Here is a 21,742-nt window from a genome sequence, read left to right as displayed (position 1 = left end):
GGTTTGAGATTGCATTTTGGTCTTTCATTCTGTCATTTTCCTATATTTCCCTATTTCAAGTGTTGTTCCAAGGCTTCCCCTGGGCCTGTTGGAAATCGTCTTCTATGCCCTCAGCTCCCTGGCCTCTGGCTGCCCAGTTCCCTGGATTGACAGAGGGTCACTAGGGGTGGCCCAGGTAGGCTGAAAATCTATGGAGCCGGAGCCAGTGGATTGTGGTGGGAAGCTGGGGGTTTTCTTGACCACTGGGAGCAATGATCTTAAACTCCCAGGGCTTGGAATGGTGCTCAGACACTCACTTCCGGCTGCCCAGTTCCCCAGATTAAGTGAGGGTCACTGGCTTGGCCCAGGCAGGCTGAAAACCTATGGAGCTGGAGCCAGTCGAGTGTGGCAGGAAGCTGGGAGGTTCCTTGATAACTGGGAGCGATGATCTTGAAGTCTTGGGGCTTGGGATGGTGCACAGACAGTCTCCTCTGCCCTCCCAGTTCCCCGGACTGAGAGAGGGTCACTGGAGGTGGCCCAAGCAGGCTGAAAATCTATGGAGCTGGAACCAGTCTAGCGTAGTGGGAAGTGGATAAAGTTGCTCCTCTGCTGGTCATGGACCAAGAAATGCAGATCTACTATAGATGCTCTACCTTGTACCCAGTGAAGAATCTGCCTTTGTTCTCAATGATTTCTCTCCAGCATTTTCCGAGAAGCCACAGCTATCCATCAAGACCACTGAAGACATCTACCACATGCATACTTTTAGAGCAGCCCAGCTATAGTATGAGGAGGCAGTCATATTGCTTTAGTACAGTCCATGTAGCACAATACGGTTACCAGCCTCTGTAATGATATGTGACTCCAGAATTGCAAATTCTGAATCTCAATTATCCATTGACAAGAGAAAAGATGCAACAGGATATAGTGGTACATTACCATAATCCCCATCAGTTGGGAGGCAGAGACAAGTGGATCCCATGTTTGAGGCCAGCCTGGCAACCTAGTGAGACTCTGTATCAAAATAAATATATAAAAAGGATCTCAGGCAAGTGGTAGTACACCTGCCTATATATATATGAGATCCTGGTTCAATGCAGTCCAAGAGGGATGGGGGTAAGGGAGTAGAAGCCTCAGTCATGCATTTAAATTTTTGCACAGATTGGATCTCACTCCAGAGTTTCACCTTTTGACTGAGTCCTTCTGATCTGTAGCCTGTAGACAGCCCTTTGCATCCTTCCACACCTAACTCTACAGGTAGCGATTATAAGCCTATCTAGTAAACCTATCATCTGTCTGTCTGTCTGTCTGTCTGTCATATAAACACACACACACGTATATATATATCTTATATTCAGTCTGTCTCGCTAGTGAGCACTGACCAATACAGAGTATTAGAACACTACAGGGATGGTACTGTTCACCTCTACTCCTCGAGGATCCAGTGACAATTCTTATATGAATTTGTATCCTGATATTTGCCAAAGAACAGGTCATGTCACTGGGGAATGCTGCACATTTCTCCCAGCATAGAAGGCTGCAGATTCACAGTGCAGCATCTGGCCTAATACACAATTTTCTTGCTCTGTTTTCAGGCCTCGCTCCTTCCTTCAGCGCCAGAGCTGCAGGCAGCTCTCTAAATAACACCATGTCCCTGGCCTTCTAGTTCCCATTTCAGCGGGGCTCCTTTGAGGTCTGATCCCCACTACCCCCCCTCTTCCAGGAGTTTTGCTTATCTGAGTCAGCCCATGAGTCACCTCACTCATTAGTGGAACTCAGATTGCTTTGCCATCCTCTGGATCCTTTTTGTCTTCCTTCTTCTAACTGGTTTCCTGGCAGCATAAGGTCTGGGGACAACCTTGAACCTAGAGGCTGGGCTGCCACTAAGATACTTGGTAAAGAGGTTGGCAGAGAGTGAATAGAATTAAAATGATGAGGATGAGAATGATCATGACAATCGACAGTGATGTGCACAGGCTGCCTCAGAAGGAATTCAGTGGCCAGATTTGGTGTCTCTACCTGTATCAGTTTACAGGACAGTGTACATCCAAGCTTATGGGCTCCACTCTGTTGAGGCAGCAATGTCCTATTGGACATTTTCACCATCCTTTTCAGGTCTTCTCTCATTTCTTCTTCCATGATTTCCCTTTTGTGAGAGATGAGAAAATATAAGAGAAAGAAGATGCCTTATGGTGTCTCTGGGGCACATCAAGAAGCCCAATGTAGCTAGGGATTTAGCTCAGTGGCATAAGCACCTGCCTGGCAAGTGGGAGGTTGTGAGTTCAATCCTTAGTACCAAAAAAAAAAAAAAAAAAAGAAGCCCAGTGAAACAATGCTAATATGAAATTCTAAATTCATTATGGAGACATCAGTACCAATGCAGTGTTATTAATTCATTAACCTTATTTAATACCCTTAGCAAAGTGGCTAACACTTATTGACTTAGTTTTGATAGGGAACCCAGAGACCCCACTCAGCAAGCACCTGTGAGGAGCAAGCTGGATACCTAGGGCAGTGCTTCTGATTGCCATGGTGCGCAGCTGCCGCCTAGGAAACTTGCTGAGATGCAGGTCCTGGTTTAGGAGGTCTGGGTAGGGACTTGTGGTTTTGCATCCTGCTGGCCCACAGACTACACTTTGATAGCAATGCTCTAAGGGTTCCATGTAATCAGATGAGGCTTGACTACGTCGCTAGGAAACATCAGAGGGTCTGTAGGCTCAAGCATGCTGCTCTGCACATTTCTCCTGCAATGGTGATGTTTATCCAGGAGTCCCAGACAATGCTGACCTGTTCTTCCAAATGCTCTTGGCTTTCTCCCATCTTTACTCCCAGTGGGGGGTGTTAAAATGGCAAGATTTAGGCCTGGGATTAGGATAAGAAAAAGGGCCCAAATATCTTCAGCCTTGGCTATGAAGTCCAGGCTAACTCAAATTACCAGAAAGTTCTGAACTCACATTTGAGGCAAAAACTGGCAAACAACAAAGTCTTTGTTTGAGATCTCATAAAAAAGATCCCCTTTTATGATTTTATAGTTCATCTCCTTTACTGATTTTTTTTACCAAAGTCTTTGTCTTTTAATTATTAAATTGTGATAGCTCTTTAAGATATTAATGAGAATAAGCTTTCTTCCAATAAACTTTTTTTTTTTTTTTTGGTCTTTTTCCTTTTTATCGGTACCAGGGATCGAACTCATGACTGCCTGCTTGCAAGGCAGGTGCTTACGCCACTAAGCTAAACCCCCAACCCCCTTCCAATAAACTTTTTTTAAGTAGTTGAACTTTTTATCTATTAATTTTGCAGTTTGGAATCCTAGCCTCTAGGCTAGCCGTGGTGAACCTATAGCACATGTCCTTTGACATGTGCTATAAAAGCTCTAAAAAGTATTGATTTTCTTTTTTCTTTTTTTTTTTTTTTTGGTCTTTTTCCTTTTTATTGGTACCAGGGATCAAACTCACGACTGCCTGCCTACAAGGCAGGCGCTTATGCCGCTGAGCTAAATCCCCAGCCCCAATTTTCTTGTTAATTTGAGCAAGCCTCTTTATCTGACGTGACCTGGACTCTTCCTGTACTGTAAGGTCTATATATTTTGGGAACTTTTGAGAGTAGAAAGAAGTCCATGTTAGAGACTGCTGGACAAATACAGGCCATGACTAGATTTTTTTCTAAGTTTTTATTAATCCCGTAGTTTTATTAAAACTTGTGTGAGACGCAGATGACTGGTGTTGACACGACCCAGTTTTGTTTTGTTCTGCTTTTCATTTGGTTTTGGTTAAATAAACATTTACTCAGCACTTCATAGTACTCTGAGTTCTGCTCTAGGTTTTAGCTGTCTCTAGATAATGAAGGTAGGATTAGAAGCTGCCTGTTGAGGGCTTTATGCGCTTATGGTTTGTGTTTACCTTTTGTCTTGTCAGTGACCTCTTTCTAAGGTGTCAACAGAAGTGTTTTTCTCTTCTCCTAAAGTGTCCACGTGTAAAACTGCTTAGTACTGTAAAGCAGATGACCAGTTTGCTCCTTGGCATCTACATCTTCTTTCTTGTCCCCATTAGAAACTTTGACTTAATAAAATTACTGACTTTTTTTAGAAGTTATAAGGTTAATAGTATTCTCTCTTGGACTGACAAAGTTTTGTTTTAACTGAACTAGAAACTTTATAACTCCTCCTAACTATGGTGATCAATGCCTTATCTTCATTGCTGCCTATTAAAAATAATATAATGAACTCTTTATTAGTAAAACAAAAATTTCTAAATATGATGTTTTGCCCCTCATGGGTATTTGTTTTTTGATAGAGTTAAAGGAAAGAACACGAATGGTAAAATTTAATAATCATGCAGGCAGACAATACTCCTCAACCTCTTTGCTAGTACCTCTGTTATCCTTCTATATACAAATCTGCTTTATGGGTCCCTCCGATAAGCATAAATGAAACAAAAAACTCAATATTATTGAACACTTTCCATTTGCCAAGCACTGTGCTAAGTGCTTTCACATGCATTCAGCGGGGAGGGTGGCAATGTTGTACATTTAATGGATCCTTTGCTTGCTTACTGCAGAGAAGAAAGTGAGCCCGTGTCTTTGACTGTGCCCTTCTCTGCCTTGAGGCCTTCCTTCTCTCTGTGGTGCCAACTTTGTACTGGAAGCAAGGGAGCTCAGTCTAAGCCAAAATCCGTTCTTTTTACATCCCATTCTTATAGGTCCATGGCAAAAAGTTGTTTTCTCACTTCTAGAAGATGGAGAGGTATTGATTTAGGAGGCAGTGAGTGGAGCAGGGCTGAAGGCTGTATACCCTTGAACACCACACTGTGTACCATGTGAGTGGGCAGATACCTCTTATAAAAGGGTTTGCTCTTCTTCTGGCTTCTTGCCAAGGTAATTCATTGCATTGTCTAGGAACAAGAGCCTACATTCAACACCTTTCCTTCTCTTTTTCCCTCTTTCCCTCCCTTCTATGAACCTAGGTCTCTTACTACCTTCCACCCCCTCACAAATCAGTCCAAACAAACAAAAGCCCCTGTCTCCTGCAGATACTTGACAGATTGTATCCACTCCTGAGATAAGGTACATCTTCTCCTCCAGTTCAAATCTTGGTTTCCATTAAGGAAAATGCTGCCTAAGTGAAGTCATGCAACTAGGGAGAAAGGAATCTCCTGTAGGCCATGGGAAGAGGGTTCTCTTACTATCTCAGCTTTTAGAAATGACTCTCTAGCTGCTAACAGAGATACCTGGGCTCAGCCAGAAGGCCAGCAACAACCTCTCTGTGGACTAACAAAAAGGAGGCAACTCGGAGGTGCTGGAAGTGAGCTGAGGAAATGACCCATTTGTAGACGAGCCCACAAAGACATGACTAGCAATCCAAGTTGCAGTACTTTGGCAGCATAGCAAACACCTAGCTGGTTCAGAATGGTGGATGATTGGCATTCAGCAAAAGATGACTCTGGAAAGGGGTGTGCTTATTATCAGTGTGTAGCATTTTTATTGGGGGGGGGCAATGATGGGAGATGCCTTGTTGGGAGGAAATGATGAGTTCGGGCTGAAGCAGAAACCCTCCATTCCACTGATAACTGCCTGAATATCAATGGAGCTGAGGGCTTGCCAGGTGCGCTCCAAATAGACTTGATGACAAATCCAGACCCCAGCAGCCAGAAAGGACAGGGCTCCTAACACCTGCCTGACTCATTAAGACTGAATCCACTCAGGATGGAGGCTGCAGATGAGAGGTCTTCAGTACCTGCTGCCAGACAGGGCCCGACAAGCCGTTTCTATGGAGACCCAGCAGCCTGCGCAGGAGGAAGTAGGAGGCCTGATCCATTCCAGAGCCTTGGGTCACAAGACTGTTGCAGGCTAACAGATAAACAGGAAAAAGACATGATCAATGAGAAAAGGATGTCAAAACTATTGGCACTTACTTGCATCATAATTCTAGATTAAATGTAACAATTCAGGAAGGTTGGAGCAAGTGAATTCATGATCCTGTTTGTTATTCTGGAGACCACGCAATGAGAACACAAGGAAGTGGGTGCCAATTTAGGTTGACTCCAAATGTTCAGACACTCATTCTAGGCCCTTCTGCATCCCTGAATTCTAGCTATATATCACTTGCAAGTGGCTGGAGAAATAGGCAGAAATACGGGAAGTGAATTTCTTTTCTATTTGCCCTCTGTGTTAGTTACTTTCCTTGTTGCTGAAACAAAATACTCAATGCCCAAAGTTAAAGGAGGAAAGGTTTATTTATTTAGCTCACAATTTGTATTAGTTTCAGTCCATAATTGGCTGGCTCCAAGGCATGATGGCACATGACAAAGGGGCAACTGTTCACAGGGGCAGAAGACAGCAAAAGCAACAAAGGCAAAGGGGGAGACAAGCCTCTTTCTCCTCTTTTTTTTTTTTTTTTTTTTTTTATCTTATCCAGACTGCTGGGATTAGGGCAATGACAATCCAATCAAAGGACTGGTCCAGCAATCACCCACTCTTAATTCCAGCACCCTTAATCCCAGCATTGCACATTCTAGATTCAGCTCCTTCCCGAAAAGTCCTGTTACCGCCCAAGACTTTGCAGGGAGGTGGAGGGGCATCTAGACACAAACCATAACACATGCTAATGGCACTGATAGGCAGGAAATCTTCAGAGCTCTTTGGAAAACTCAGATGCTGGCAAAGTCCCAGACTGGATGTTGTTAAGCAATTTGGGGAATAGTCTACACGAAGAGTCAGGAACAATGGAGTCTCCAAATATTTGTTGTGTACTTTAAAATGGACACAACATGAAGTTTACCATTTAGGACATTTTTAAGTGCACAGTTCAGTGGTACTAAATCTACTCACAACCTTGGGTCAGAGATATAAATCAGTGGTAGATTGTGTGCTTAGCTTGCGCAGGGTCCTGGGTAAAAACTCCAGCACCATATTTTTAAAAAGTGAATCACAATCTGTGTGTGTCATTTGGCACTACTTCTACAACTTTATCATCACCTAAAACAGAAACTACCACTAAGCAACAATTCCCCTTTTGGCTCTGTCTTAGTCCATTTTGTGTTGTTATAACAAAATACCTAACGCTGCATATTTCATAAAGAGAGGTGTATTTGTCTCACAGTTGTAAAGGTTCAAGAACATAGTGCTGGCATCTGCTTAGTCTTATGGGAGATGACATCACAATGGTGGGGAAGTGGTCAAATGATGAGATGAGAAGCAGGAAACAAGAAGGGCTAGGGTCCAATTTTTCTAACAACTTGCTCTTGCAGAAATAATTCTAGCACTGTGAAACCTAACCAATTCTGTGAAACAAACATTAATCTATCTGTGAGAGTAGAATCTCTTAATTACTTTCCACTATGTCCCATTACCTCTATACCACCACACTGGGGACCAGGCCTCCAGCACATGAACCATATGCAAAACCACAGCAGGCCCCTAAGATTTTAAATCACTGCACTTTGCTGCAAAACTCTGCAGGTGGGATGATGTTTTGGCTGCTGTAACTGATCTTGATTTGGTCTGCTGGTTTCAATTCAGGCAGGGAAATTTTTGGTTAAAAATCCTTAATCCTATTGGTGAGCATAGGCAGTGGTGGTGGTGTGGCGGGGATTGTTTTACCATCTTAATGACTGGTGGACTTAATAATTTTGATCTCCAAGGTATTCAAGTGGCTGAGGGCAGTGTTTGTTTAGCTAGTAAAAATTAAATGAAGGCCACAATCAAAGATTCTGCTGAAGTCTAACTATTTCAAAAATAGCAGGGCATAATTGTGTTTGGAATCGTCTAGAACCAACTTTTCACTTGGATAAACCGACAATTATGAGATGTCATTCTGGTGTACTACAGTAGCCTACGACCAGAAGATCCGAACCTAAAATTCCAAATGTCCTAATTCTCTTCCTTCTACTAGTTAAAACATTTTGTGTAGATGGGATAAAGCTTTTTTATTTTGCTTACTTACCTATCAAGGTCAAGGTTTTGGAACATGGTTCCTGTAGATCAAAACTTGATCTTGAAGTTCACAGATTCAAAGCAACAATCTGAAGTTCAAACTGGTAACTCACTGATCCATGATGTTAGTCACAAAGGGCACAGTAAGTGAGAGAAGGAATGGAGTTGATTTGGTGAAAATTGCTGTACTCTAATCATAATCTAAATCACATCCTGTGTTTTGGGGACCATAGTGAGAAATACTTTTATGTAATATACTATTCCGGGGAACTAGAACTCAGAGGAGGTTGACTGGCTTACTTATCATCACCTGGAAAACCAGAGAGAGAGCTAAGAACTGATACCTGTGCTTCTTGATACCTGATGTAATGGTTTATTCTGATGAGTAACTACAGTATTCTGTGCTTGGAATGTTCTCAGAGCCTGTCTCTAAAGTTTTTATTTGGTAAACTATCAGTATCTTATCTCCAAATTCATTTTCAATTTACTCTTCTTATTGTACTGAATTTTTCCATTACAATCCAAACTCTGGATGGAGAAAAACATCATTAGCAGTCAAGAAAATGATTAGAGCTAAAACAGGGGTGGTGGCACAGGCCTTATAGCACAGGGGAGGCTGAGGCAGGAGGATCACTGAAAATTCAAGGCCAGCCTGAACTACATCATAAGCTCCTATCTCAGAAAACAATAAAGAAATTAAAAAAGGAAAATGTTTAGAGTTACTAAGATTTTATTAGGAGATGATTTCCAGAAAGTTGGTATGAGGAGTCTACAGACTTAACCAAACAATCATAACTGGTGAAAATTATTTTGAAACAATAAAGTTCCTGGAAATTGTCCTATGGGCATACAGCAAATGAAGAAAAAAATCTGAATCTAGGTATTTAGGAAAATCTAAATCTCAGCAAAAAGAGTGAGAGTCTATGGCATTTGAGCAACCAAATGCTCCTTGCCTTTCACCCTATCCCATCTAGGTAACTTGCAGAATCTTTTAAGCTAGATGTTCTGTGGAACAGACCAGATGCACTTGGAACATGTATTTTGTTTTAAACTGAATTTATCCTTTATTATTTTAAAAGCTGTAACAAGTTATTTTTTAAATGTTTTCCATCAGCACGTTTTCTATTTATTTTCCTTAACATCCTGAGGCTACTTGAAGAACGATTTAAATTTCAAAGTCTGGTAAGTAAACAGAAGTTTCCCAACATCTTCAGGCAAGCACCAAAAAAGTCTTATTTATGACACGGTGTTTGGGTCTTCCATTATGGTCCATCAGTACTGTGCCTAACCACAACATATTACAATCATTTTAAAAATATACTCCCAGACACAAAGTTGCCTCCCAATTTATTTGTTTTTCTTAATCATCATGCTTGGTTTAAAATTAAAGAAACAAACAGGTTTAAATGTAGTATTATTTGACTAGACTCTAAACATATTAATCAAATAGGCTATGTGGGAGATTCACAGGACAACTAGTTTGAAGATGATTATTTACTGTTCTCCCCAAAGTAGAAGAATGTCCAGAGGGATAGTTAGAGAAGCAGAGGCTAGCATGTATAGCTTCAGCTCTTTGGGAACTTTCAAGGCTTTCAAGTTCATTCTAGAATCTTCTAATATCTCCTGTTATTAAACTTGCTCTCTGATACCTTTTTAAAAAAAATCTAAATTATGTGAGGCCATGCACTGAAATGTCAGGAATTTACTCATTTCTCTTTCTGCTTGTGACCACAGGGAAATTGGGAAGTAGGGTTAATTGGTCAAGATAGGCTAATTCTTATAACAAAGACAGCAAAATCTCAGTGGTTTTATCTAATATAAAATGTGCTGTTCTTATCACAGTCCAATATGCACTGATAGGAGTGGAAGTACAAGGAATGTGATTAGTACTATCTAGTGATTTAGGGGCTGAGGCTTCTCCTAACTGTGATTCTGTCTTCCTAGAGCTTCCCAGAGTCCTCACCATTCAGCCAATGGACAAAGAACTGTACAGGAGGCTAAGGGTCAGATAGGAATTAGCACCCACAACTTCCACATCTCATTGACTAAAACTCAGCCAGTGGCCCTGCCAAACTTCCAGAGAGGCTAGGAAATTTTGGCTAGCTATACGCCCTGCTCACTGCTGTGAAGGCTACAGAGAGCTCCTCAGGGTAGGCAGCAGCCATAGTCTTATGTGTCACTGAAGCTTTTTAAAATAAATGCACAATCCTAATTCACTTTATTTAATGTCTCTAATCTCTTGGTCAGTATTATGGTTTCATCTAGAATGTTCCTCAAAAGACTCATGTGTTGGGGGCTGGGTATTTAGCTCAGCAGCATAGCAAGCAGACGGTCATGAGTTCAATCCCCGGTACCGATAAAAATGAAAAAGACAAAAAAAAAAAAAAAAATTAAAAGACTCATGTGTTCAGAGGTGGGGCTTTTGGAAGGTGATTAGATCATGGATGAAATGTGCTGTTAGGTGGTGAAGCCTGCTCATAAGCAGTGGGCCACTGAGGTGTGTGATGGTCTATATCTAGATGTCCCACCAAAGACTCATGCACTCATAGGTGGGCTTTTGGGAGGTGGCTGGATTATGGGTTTGTGATACTGGTTTAACAGTGTTTGATACTGGATCAATCCATTGACTGGTTTAGCATAGTGCTGTGTGTGGCTCAATAATTTACTGAAGACAGAAGCCCCTTCCTGGATATGAGTGGCACCAACCAGTAGGCTTGTAGCATGAATGGAATAAAAAGGAAAGCAAAAGGCAGGCTGCTGCATCCTGTCTGCCCTATCAGGTGACCTGTTTCTCTACTACCACGTCCCTTTGCCTTCTGCCCTGGCTTGGAGCCAGCAGACTGTGGATTGAGCTAAAGTAAGTCTCCCTTCCTTTAAATTGTGGGTTTTAGGTATTTTGTCCCAGTGATGAACAAAGTAACCAAGATAGGGAGGATGCCCCAGAAGGGTTTTCTTTCTTCCCAGCTCCTCCTTTATTTCTCTGCTTTCTGGCTGACAAAAAATGAGTAGTTTTCCTCCACCAGACTTTTCCACCCTTGTCTTTCTGTCCTGGAGCTAGTTGAATATGGACTGAACACATCAATTGAAGTAAAACTTTCTTTAAGTTGTGGGTGTTGAATATTTTGTTCCAGAGATGGGAAAGTAAGACAGTTTCTGGAAGAGTCCATCTGTCAACAGTAGCATCAATCTATCACCATGAATCAGTCCTAACTGGTTCATACATAGGATTTCACAGAGTTTCAAGATAGCTGAACCAAGCTCATAGATGCTTATTATAAACTGTCCTTGCACTTGCACATTGCCCTTCTCATCAGATGGTCCCCGTGATAAAACCTGCAGGTTAATCTGCATAAATATCTAAGCCAAGCTTTGTCCTGACATATGAAAAGAATAAATGTGTTATAAAGAACTGTCTTCAATTTTAGTCCATTATGGTCCATCAGTACAAACATTATAAACTGGGTGGTTTATAAAGTATAGAAATTGGTAGTTCACAGTTCTGAAGGCTGCAAAGTTCAACATTAATGCACAGACAGCTTTTGTGTCTGGTGAGGGTCTCCTTTCTGGTTCACAGCTAGCATTTTCCCGCTGTGTCTTCAGATGGTGAAACAGGTGAGCATCTCTCTAGGATCATTCATGAAGGCTCTGACCTCACGATCTAATCCCTTTCTGAAGTTCCAGTCTTCAAATATCATCCTTTTAGGAGTTAGGTTTCAACATATGAATTTTGGGTAGACATAAACATTTGCACCATTATAATACCTCTTCAAAAATATTCTAAGATATGCTTTGTTTTTCCTCAGTCTGTGTACTTTTCACAGTTTCCAGGACTTCGTTATTGTCTGTACCCTTTCTTCATATTTCTTTCATTAACCAATTTACAAAGGCTATTTTATAGTTCACCCATTTTAGAGACATCCATTTGTTCTCATTTAGTCACAGGCCAGCATTCCTCACTGAGATTTTAGCCTCCTCAAATAATATTTGTTTGTTTTTTTATAGAAAGAGGATAATGACATGGGCTGTACAAGCTGGCAGTGGCAAAGTCCTGACGTGCACTCTGAGCTGTTTTTTCAGTGGCCATAGTAACATTTTATTGGTCCATTTAGGGTCTTGTTTTATAACCCAGGCCATTCCTTTATGTAGCTTACAGAGCAGTCTTCACTTATATATTTATTTATTCATTTATTCATTCCAAAGTATTTGTTGAGTGCCTACTACGCTGTGTGCTAGACAATGTGCTAGGTGCTGGAATCAGAGCAAAAGAACAACAGATACAGCTTCCTACTCTCACAGAGCTAATTGGAAGGCCAAATTCTAAATAAATAATAATGCAAAACATTAATTATAATTATTCCATTTATATAGGAAGTTTGTTTTCTTTTGAACACCTTGGATCTTGCGTCACCACTTTTTTTCTCTTAACTGAGTCTCAGCTCCTCTGTAAGAATCAGCTTCTTTTCTTTGGGGTGATCATTTATTGGTTCTTCAGTCACTCAGAACATTCATTCAGTATCACTATAAAACTACTATTCATCCAGCACAATGCTGAGCTTTCAAAGTACAGAAATGAAAAGGACTGATTCCTGCCTTCGAGAATCACAGTCCATCCAGTTAGGTAGGCTGCAAACCACACGACACCATGTGATAACTGTCACAGAGGAGAGAGATGTAAAATCCAGTGGGACAGCGAAAAGGAGGACCTAAATGTGCCCAAATAGGTTAGAGGAGACTTCACAAAGGAAGTAAAACTTGGACTGAGGTTTGAAAGGCGACAAGAGGACAAGTCAAGAAAGGTCATGAAACCTTAGTTAACAATCAAAGACTTGTATTCTCCTTCCACAGTATGGCATTTTTATGAGAGCTTCCAGTCTTCTACATATTTTGATGGGGCCAGGAGTCTAGTTCTTCTTAAAGTAACAGAAGTGATGAATATCATTTGTGTACCAGGTTAAGAAGTTAGTATGCTTTTGATTCCTTTTTTTCGTTACCTGCCAGTTCTAGAAGTGAAAGACTGATGCTTAAAGGATAGTGGAGCTACAAAATAGAGTAAACCTGTGAGAAGCCTACTTGTCATACTCAGTTGTTACATGACTAAGAAATAAGTTTCAATTGTGTTAATCTACTGATATTTCACAGCATGTTTGTTACAGCAGCAAGCTATATCCTAACACAAAACATTCAAGCAAAGACAACATATGCACTTACAAGAGTGTCTAATACAGAGTGCATATTCAATAAATATTTCACATTGCAGTTAGGACATGGGGAAGTACAAGTAATCTGGTATTGCCAGAGTCTAAAATACATACTGAAAAATTGTGGTTAACCTTATGCAGAGAGGGAAGCCAATGAATACTATGAAAAGGACAGGCATGATCCCTAAAATAATAGTGTCTTGGCAAAATATTTTTAACACCCAAGAGCATGCTTTAAATTTCTTTAAATGTATGATGCTAATTCAAAGATAAAGGGTTTCAGAATCAGTAGATATCACAATCTGGTCAAAGCTCATTTAGCAAATGAAGGAAGTGAGGCCCACAGAAGTTAAGCATCTTTGCTAAGATTACCTAGCTAAAACTTGGCAGCTGTGGGGCCTGGACAGTCAGTCTTTTGTCACCAGCCCTCTAGCATTGCTCTTTCCACTGTGGCACAGTGCTTCAAAGGAGTGGGGGCCAGCTGGTGTGCCTGTGTTCAGTTTCCTAATGAAGACATTAGGGATTTAGAGGCAGGGTATTTTCCATGGAATGCCATCTTTTCTGTAATTCCTCATCTGATTTGAACCACTATTTTGGAAAAGGTCCACTTTTCAGCATCAGATTTCCCTGGAGGATGATTGAGAATATGCTTAATGGCCTGTCAGGTACCCCTGCACTTTGAGTTTTTTTTTTTTTTTAAAAGATGAGAAGTCACAGTGATTTGAGCTCCTGTAAATACTGACTGGTTCCCTGGCATCTGGGGAGTTGTTGGCTCACTGAGAGGGACTGTGGTTCAGGCAACTAGCTACCTGACTGTCCTTTCAGGGGTCAGATCCAAATGTCATTTCCAATTTATCTGCTTAAATGTTCACTATTTTAATATTTCTGTTCATCAGTTTGCTGTTTCTGGCCTTAGTGTATTAAACTGATCCATTATAGATTGTAATTATTTTTACTGTACATGCTACCTGAGGCCATATAATACAGATTTGTTCTTTAATGACAAGTAGAAGTGAAGAGTAACTGCTGTGGCCAGTATCAGAAAGACCTAACATGTGGTCTGATTTATATACAGCTGGGTATTATCAAATTATTCTATAACTGGGGAAGGCAGCATAGGTCAGGGGTGGAGCAGAAGGTCATTCTTCCAAAAGTCTCCAATAAATCTGGGTAAAAATAGACTTTTTGTTGTTGTTTTATAACCACCTTCCTCCTTTTCCTTTGGTTGTATCATCTTTGTCTCCCTTGCATGTTATTCAATTGATAACTCAGAGTGCTGTGAACAAAGGTGTTAGCCATGATGAGGTGTTATGAAGGTAAGGTTGCTATCTCTGTTCCCAAGAAATGTCTTAGTGGCTCTTCAAGAGAAGCTATTATGCAAAAAAAATACTTGGGCTTTGAAATTAGAGAAACATCTGCTATACACTAGCTATGAGAACTTGGGCAAGTTTTTTTATTTCTTTGAGTCTTAGTTTCCTTATATGTGATGTAAAAAAATGTACACTATTGAGATGGTTTGAGGATTAAATAAACTAGCATATTCCATGTAAAGTTCCTTTCTTAGTGCTGGGAACACAGTTGATGCTTAAATTATTTCCTTTATGAGTCACTGAGAAGATCTCATCGATAGCTCTCTTTTACCCACTGCCCATATCTGATTCTGGTAGAGATGAGAGACCAAAACATGAGCAAATGGAGACCAAAATATTACCTTTATCTTCCTCAGTTCAGTAAAGTTTCACAAAGTTGGTGGGTTATAAACAACGGACACTTATTTCTCACATTTTTAAAGGCTGGAAGTACGAGACCAGGATTCCAGCATGGTCAGGTTCTGGTGAGGGCCTTCTTCTGAAAGTGCAACTTCTTACTGTATCATTACTTGGCACATGACGAATAAGAGAGCTCACTGAGGTCCTTTTCATAACTGAATTAATCCCATGATCTCCTAAAAGACCCACCTCTTAATATTGTCATATTTGGGGAACAGCAAACCAACACATAAATTTGGGGAGAGGTTGTTATTCAATTCGTAAGAACTTTGATTACTGATAAAATCTTTTTAATGTGACAGTTAATAGTACTGCTAACTGAATTTCACAGTTAGGTATTCTTATTCACTGTACCACAGGCAGCATTTTACCAGGACAAGTAAAGCATACCATGGGTGAGGGCTGGGTAAGCAAGGTGATGCTTTTAGCAGAGGAGCACTCAGGTGATATCCTCACTGTGGGCAGACAGAAACCCAAGGAAAAAAAGAAGCTAGATGTCCTGTGTATTCTTTTCAAACTCACCAACAGGGTGCAGCCATGCCTCCAAAGAGGAGGAATAAGACAATATGGGAGACAGGAATGTCAAACTTTCAAAGGGAAAGCACATCCCTAGTATGTATCTTCTTTTCCCCCACTCTCCATCATCTTGCTCACGTTCCTTTCCAGCCATTCTGCTCATGGTGAACACAGTCGCCAGTGTGAAGCTGAGGGAAGCCTCAGAGTATAAAAGGTGGGCAGCAAGGTACCGGGAAGGTCAGGAAAGTCTGAGTAGGGTCATTGGTTGATAAAGAAGTGGACATTTGAACCCAGAAGGAAAAGTTTTAAGTTCAGAATCAGGAGCTAAATGTTCGAAGACTTGTTCCAGACAGATTTCCAGCTATGGCATAATCCTAGGGCCAATTCCCAAGGGCAAGTGGGCAACGAGGCTTCCAGTGGCATGGAGCCGACCCAGGAACCCCAGAGCCACATCTCCTGAATCATCTCATTCTCAATCTTGGGTTTGGATTATTTCATATTTTTGTTTTTCTGGTACCAGGAATTGAACTCAGGTCCTTGTGCTTGCCAAGCAAGCACTTGTGCTTCTGGTCTACAATCTCTGGCCCCTGAATTTGGGTTTTACACCTTCTGCTCCAGAATTTAATCTATAACATGTATACATATTTTGTGATTATAAAGATAATACATATATGCTCATTATGAAATGTTCAGAAATTCACATGGGTCTAAAAAACAAAAATAATCTCATCACAAAGGAATACTAATTTTTAAAATTATATTTCAAATCAGTCTTTCTTCTCTGCATATATCACACAGCTAAGGTGATTCTGACTATATATTTTAGAGTGCTGAATTTTTTCTTAAACTTAAAAGACAGCTCTCAGTAATGAAGCTTCATTTTAAATGACACTTTCTTTCATCTTTTTTGGGGGACTGAACAAGGCATTCCCAAAGGTTGGGGCTCCTCAAGACTACACAACACTTCATCTTCTGATTTCTCATATGTCTAACTACAGTTGATGGAGGAATCAGAAGGGTGCTACTATTGCCAATATGGCAAAAAGCAACAGTTCAAAGCATGAGCTGTCCTTACACATTGCATCATTGTACATATTCAAAATAACCACTGTATTAGTCTTCAAGGGCTGCCATGACAAACTTACCATAAACTGTGTGGCTTAAATAACAGAAATGTATTTCTGACAGTTTTGGAAGCTGAAAGTCCCAGTTCAAAGTGTCAGCAAATTTGGTTTCTTCTGATGCCTCTGTTCTTGGCCCACTCCTGGATGCTTTCTTGCTGTGTCCTCACATGGGTCTTTCCTCTGTACGTACACAGCCCTCGTATGGCTCTATGTGTCCAAATTTTCTCATCTTGTAAGGACAGCACTATGTTGCATAAGGACTCTTCCTAAAGGCTTTAATTTGACTTGATTACCTTTGCAAAGATGTTATTTCAAAGTATGATCACATTCTGAAGTCTTGGAATCAGGACTTCAACATGCATTGAGTTGATGGAGGCATAATTCAACTCACAACAACTACTCTTTAAAAGTGAGTATTTGGGGGCTTTATTTCTTGAGAAAAGTGTAGTTACATGATGCTAGTAAATACATACTTCAACTTCTAGAAATAGTGTCATCACAGCTACTGAGTGTCAGGAATTTGCCCTTTTCCAGCATCTGACAAATCATCAACTTCACAGTGCACCAATTTTCTGAAAGACAGGATGCCTCAGTCCCTAAAGAAATTATGGAATTGCCCTGAGACTAGAGTACCAGGAGGGTTAGGAAAAATATCTGTGGTCTGCGGTACAAGGCTTCTTCTGCTTCTATTTTCACTAGACTGCAGAGCAATATATATATGCATATATATATGTGCATATATATAATATTAAGAGAGAGCGAGAGCAAGAGAGTGAGACATTGAGAGAAAAACAGAGATAGAGAAGTGGGGGTGGGGGGAAGAGATAGAGAGAGAGAACACGAAGGAACCCAGAGCCTTTGTCCTACTGAATTGTATCCCCAGTCCTTTCTCTGTTTTTTTTTTTTTTTTTTTTTAGTTTTCATTTCGAGACAGGGTTTTTCTAAATTACTAAGTTGTTCAGGCTGGGATCAAACTTACAATCCTTATTCCTCAATCTCCAAGAATTCTGGTGTGTGCCACAGTGCCCCAAAGCATATTTTCTTATGTTCCTTAGTTATTATATTGCACATGCATTATGTGCCTATTTTTCTCTCTACCAAAAAGACAATTATTGAAACTTTAGAGAGGCCCTTTCCGATATTTGTTTCCAAGTTCCAAAATTTGTGAACTTTGTGATAAGCTGTGTTACCCTTCTCCAAACACTCTTGGTTTCTTCCCTCTGTTCTGTCTTCTTTTTGGAAGATTGTACCTCTCTGCCTTGATGTTTTAGGCAGTGCAGTGAGGGTAGGAGTGGTATGTTGGATTGGGGCCAGTTTGGTTCACCATCATCTTTTTCCTCTCCATGACAACCAGTGATGTTTCTGATAATAGTTGCTCTGTCCTTCTAAGCCCCAGGGTGAAAACAAACTGGAGCAGAGCCACAACTGACTTACAAGGGACGAGAGGTATAAATGAGATATAAACTGTTGTTGTGTGCCATTGAAATTTTGGGGTCATTTGTTTCTGCAGCATAACCATAATTTTCCTGATTGATATGCCACTATAGCGTATCATTTCTGTCATGAAAGACAGTAAAAGATAGCTTCCAATGCCTCCATCTGACTTTTAATGAGGGCTACTACAAATGTGACAAGTCTAGATGTGCATGCTGAGCAGTAGGTAAAAGTCATCCCCTAGCTATGTGACCTGCTTCCCCAAGCAGCTCTACTCCCCAAGTTGTTCAGATTTTCACTTCAGTGACTTCATGACATGGATCTTCTAAGCCAGCAAGGAGTCAGACATCAATTAGTTATATTTTTATTCAAAAGATATTCACTAAATTCTTGTTGAATATTTAATAAGTAGATAAAAATTGGTGCATTATGATCAATAATCTGTTCATTCTCCTATCTCTCCTGGCCGTCTTCTTTAGCCATTAGTTTATCTTTCCTTTTCTTCTTTAATTTTTTTTTTTTTTACTCCTTTCATTTCTAATTCCAGGTAATCCCAATATTGGACTAGGGGTAGAGTTGGTGGCAGAGGATTTGAGGTTTGATTCTTAGCATCAAAATAAAGAAAAATAATAGTAACAGTAACTCTTATTTATTAAGTTACATTAGGGGGTGTCAAATTCTAGGGATCTTGTGTGTAAAGTTTGTCCAGTCCTTGGATGCATGTCCCCCACCTTGGCCACCATTTTTTTATATGAGTATGCTGTAATTTGTTTGTCCATTCTTTAGGTCATTGATATGGGTAGTTTTCATTTTTGTTCATTATAAATCATGCAGCTATGTACTTTTATGTACAAGTATTTTTGAACATGTTTTCATTTCTCTTGGCATGTGTATGCCCAAGAAGGAATTGCTGAGTAACCGTATGTTCAGCATTTTGAGGAATTACTAACATGTTTTCCAAAGTGACTTATCATTTTATGTGCTCACTGATAATATAGGAGGGGTCCAACTTCGTTATAGTCTCACCAATACTTGTTATTGTCTATTTTATTACAGCCACTATTGTGGGTGTGAAGTGGTGTCTTATGGTTTTGACTTGTGTTTTCCTAAGGATTGCTTTATGTGATAGACGGTGTTGGAGAAATGTTTATTCAAATTCCTTGTTTATGTTTTAAGTGGGTTGTCTTTTTATTATTGAGTTGTAATATGTTTTTATGTACTCTGGAAAAAAGCTCCTTCTCAGATACATGATCTGTAAAGATTTTCTTCCATTCTTTAGTTTGGCTTTCCACTTTGATGATGTCCCTTGAGGCACAAAATTTGTAGTTTTGAAGTTGAATTTTTTTTATCCCTCTTCCCTTCCCCTCCTCTGCCCTTTCTCCTTTCTCTTGTTTTTTTGGCAGCACTGGAGACTAAACTCAGGTCTTTTGCATTGAGCTACATCCCCAACCCTTTTTAAAATTTTCTTTTCTTTTTTAGGGTCTCTTTAACTTTCTAAAATGTCTAGGCAGAACTTGAACTTGTGATTCTCCTGCCTCAGTCTCCCAGAGTAGTGGGATTATTATTATTTTTTAACCACTTTTGTCTTTGGTGACATATCTAAGAAACCACTGCCAAATCTAAGGTCATGAAAATTTATTATGTTTTCTTCTAGTAGATTTATATATGTGCGTATGTGTATACTGGGGATTAGATTCACAGTCTGAAACATGCTCAGCAATACTCTACCACCAAGGTACACACCCAGCTCCAGTTTTATAGTTTTAATTCTTACAAGGTCTATAATTCATTTTGAATTAGTTTTCTTCCTCATCTTCCTCCTCCTCCTTTTCTCCATCTCCTTCTTCTTTTTGATATGGAGTTCAGGACAGTCTACTTCACTGTTATACATGGGTAACATGTTGTCCCTGCTTACCATTTGTTGTAAAAATGATCCTTTGCCCATTAAATTGTCTTGGTACTCTCGTCAAAGTTCAACTGACCACAAATGTGACAGTTTATTTATGGACTCTCAGTTCTATTCTATCCATCTATATGTGTCTCCTCATGCCTTATATCTAATTATTGTACTTTTGTTGTAGATTTTGAAATTGGGAATATGTATCTTCCAACCTTGTTCTTTCACTTCAAGGTTGTAGTAGTTTTTCTGACCTGTGCTTTCAATATAAATTGTATGATTTCTGCAGAGAGACAGAGAGAGAGAGAGAGAGAGAGAGCCGAGCACATGCACTGGAATTTTGACTGGGATTGCAGTTGGATTTTACTTTGAAATTCTTCATTGCTAGTTTATAGAAATGCAATTGATTCTTGTATATTAGTCCTATATCCTAACACTTTTATCCTTTATTCTTTTTTTGGGGGGCTGGGGGGTTTCCTTTTTACCGGTACCAAGAATCGAACTCATGACTGCCTGTTTGCAAGGCAGGTGCTTATGCCACTGAGCTAAATCCCCAGCCCCCTATCCTTTATTCTTAATCACGATGCTTTAAACTTATTTTCTGGGAAGCACTATGTGAGATACTATAGAAAATACAAAGTGGTCTGTGCCCGGAAGCTTTTAAACTAACTCAAGGAAATAAACAAAGAAGCTTCCAGCCCAGTCCTTAAAAAAGCACTAAAACATAAATCTATTGAGTAAACAACAGCCTATTTTAGCAATATATGAGGAAGTATATAATTGTCAAATGAATGTTACAGATAATTAGAGTTATACCGAAGTTCAGGGGATGAAAAGATAACTCAAGGCTGGAGAAGAGTAGGAGAAATAGAGGCACAAGGATCTGAGCTGGCTTTGGAAGGTTTATCTGGCCCTCCTTTCTTTCCTTTCTCTCTTTACTCCTTTAATTTTGTTGTTTCTTTTCTCCTATTTCTCTCCCTGCCCAACTTCTTTGAAAATATTAATAGAATATAACATGGTTAGTTGGTTTTTCCAAACCTGGTTAATCATCAGCATCTTTCAGAAAGCCTTTTAAAAATATAGATTCCAGATTTTCACCACAGAACCGCTATATCATATTCTCAAGAGAGTAGAACATCAACAATTGCATTACATTTTTTATTTAATTTCCAGCCAGGTTTGGGAATTTTGGGGTATGATTATAATTATGTCCACGTGGGAACCGATCTCTATCTTCATCCCATCACACTTCTGACTTGATTTAGGATGCTTACAAAGCCAGAAGGTCATGAGGGCACTTGGGTAAGACAGTGTAAATGGACCTGTTCAACAATTCCTCCACTAACGACAAACATCTCAGTGTGCACACACTACTGAGCCAGCTCATTAGTGGCCTTTGTGTTTCTGAGGATGGCTCATTATACAGAACAAACTTTTATTTTTCATAACTGAGAATCTTCAGAACTTCAAAAGATTTTTCTGCTTTGATGGCCATGACTCTTGGAGTCACCTGTGGGCCATGCATCCACTATTCAGATTTAATGAACAGTAACAACTTACTGTATTTTTCTTAAAGAAAATATTATAGTTGCAAGAGAAGACCCTTCCTTCTTATATCTACCCAGTTTTAAGCAATCTCTTGAAGATGCTAGGAATCTTTCCCACATGTTTTTATATTTTTATTACATACTACATATTTTATTTCACAATATGTTTATAAATACAGTACCTATTTTTCTGTAGTTTGCTTTTTTATAACATTGTGATTTTGAGGTTTATCCATGTGATATTATAGTTAGTGCATTCTTTACAATACAGTATATTGTATTATACAGCATTGTAATATATTGTTCATTGTATAAATATTTTAGATTAGTCTCCTGGAAATGGATAATT

The 21,742-nt window shown here is 39.8% G+C and overlaps 1 protein-coding gene across 1 annotated transcript in view; it reads left to right on the top strand.

The window, feature by feature from the left end:
- Mkln1 (muskelin 1) overlaps window positions 1-21,742 on the top strand; it is a 317,153-nt gene that overhangs the window by 116,148 nt on the left and 179,263 nt on the right. The window lies entirely within an intron of this gene.

Source organism: Cavia porcellus, unplaced genomic scaffold, assembly GCF_034190915.1.
Source record: "Cavia porcellus strain 051 isolate PalLab524CR breed Dunkin Hartley unplaced genomic scaffold, mCavPor4.1 scaffold_2, whole genome shotgun sequence".
NCBI classification, from domain to species: Eukaryota; Metazoa; Chordata; class Mammalia; order Rodentia; family Caviidae; genus Cavia; species Cavia porcellus.
Note: the sequence above shows the minus strand (reverse complement) of the source record. Positions and strands in the feature narration are given on the sequence as shown.